Below are 1997 nucleotides of genomic sequence, written 5' to 3'. Positions count from 1 at the left end.
CTTGCAGTCTACTTCCTATAAAGCTAAATCAAGGAGCGAGCTGCTAAAAAGTCCATAAGTACTATGATGATGTTTTTGTTGCTTAATTAGCAAGACATCTAAATGTAATTAACTTACTCTGATGATCATATGCAACTTTGGAGACAATTCACACGCACTTAACTCCTTTTCAACACATACTTTGCCTTCTGCATGCCCATAAAGTGAAGTTGTCTCAGAAAAGTGTTAAGTTGGTAGAGAAAGATTCAACAATTCGGTTCTTTTTGGCATATAGTCTAAATCAACTTTGAACTTTTACCTTAATCATTAGTATAATTAATTTGATTACTTTTTTGATTGAGAACATTTTCATGAGGTTAGTTATAAACTGTGACCGGTAATTTAGAGTATTACCGCGGGCTCATCATCAGTCACTGGTTTTTGGTTCGTTTTTGACCACTGATTGCCTACCCAAATTAGAGTCATAAAATCATGATTGTGATTTTCCTTCTACGCTCTTATCATAAGATATCATTTTACGTTAACTGACCAGCACCCACTGACTCTTTTATGGGTAAAAAATTCTCTTCTTTTACCATTTATTCACAACAATAGCGGTTGTTATTGGAACTCTTTTTTGATCAAGAGCATTTTTTCAAACTTAAATTATAAAATATGTGCCCGCATGCGCCCTTGGCTCCTTGTCCATGTTAAACATTTTAAGTACGGATCACATAACAAAAATGAAGCGGAATTTGTTGCTAGAACAGGTCAAGTGGCTACCGAAAGCCCCCTGGGAAGATGTAAATATGATAGTTTTAGAAAATTCAGAAAAGTTTAGTCAACAATTTGTTGCAGAAAAAATCTTAAGTAGGCTCACTGAGCGACGAGAAAAATCTTGTTATATACTCCATCCGATTCTGGAAAAGAAATATTATCACTTTTTCATTTTAACTTAGGCTATGAGTGGAGAGGTCCTAAGAGATTATAAACCGCAGGATCTTAGATGCCCAGATAATGTGGGACTAATAATCTCAACATAATAGTATTCCTTTTTACGGAAACTAACGTAGTGTGTTTTATAGAGTCTACGGAGTACGAATCATATAAAGGCGGCTACATCCTAAAAAACCGTTTTTTGGGGACTACTCAAAAATGGTGGGGGACTACTTTATGATAGGATTGTCTACCCTATACTTATAAGGGATGTCCTAAAGTGTGGAAATGACTAACCTATCCTTCACCTATATATATAATCACCTCCTCCCATCACCACCACCTATATATCAAACCAACTCCTCCCATCACCACCGCTGCTCACCACCACCAACCACCACCGACCACCTCAAATCACCACTTTCGCCACCTCTATATATAGCTTAATTTAAATCATTAACAAAACAAAATCAAAATCAAAATTATAACAAACCCATTACTTTTCATTCATTTTCCATTGAAAAAATGAGAAGTAATCATCAAAATGAGTTGAAAATGGAAGTTACAGAGAGAAGTTCGGCTAGGAATTACGTGAAAATTTTTGTCGAACTAGCCGAACTCAACTTTAATGGAGGTTTTTGTTTTCAGAGAAAAATTCGATTACGTAGAAAAAAAATGTCCAAGCCGAACTTATTGTTCGGTTACGTCGCAAAAAAGTTCGGTTGCATCGAAAAAGTTCGGTTACATTGCAATTTTTTTCTCTTAACCGAACTTTTCTATAAAAAACCTACATATTGAGTTCGGTTACGTCGTAATTTTTTTTCCTAGAAGAACTCGTAGTTCGGTTATGTCGCAATTTTCTTCTCCTAACTGAACTTTTCTCTGAAAGAAAAAACTCCATTAAAGCTGAGTTCGGCTACCTGTGTTTTCAGAAATATTAGCCGAACTACACATGCAGATGAGTTCGGCTACCCATTCTTCAGATTTCGTAGCCGAACTTTTTTAACCAAACCGAAATCAATTTGTAAATTGTTCATTTTTAGGATTGTTTTGGCCAATTCAAGCACCATTAACTAAATTTG

This window comes from Papaver somniferum, chromosome 6 (assembly GCF_003573695.1).
Source record: "Papaver somniferum cultivar HN1 chromosome 6, ASM357369v1, whole genome shotgun sequence".
Classification (NCBI taxonomy): domain Eukaryota; kingdom Viridiplantae; phylum Streptophyta; class Magnoliopsida; order Ranunculales; family Papaveraceae; genus Papaver; species Papaver somniferum.
The sequence above is the reverse complement of the archived record's forward strand: the minus strand, read 5'-3'. Positions refer to the sequence as shown.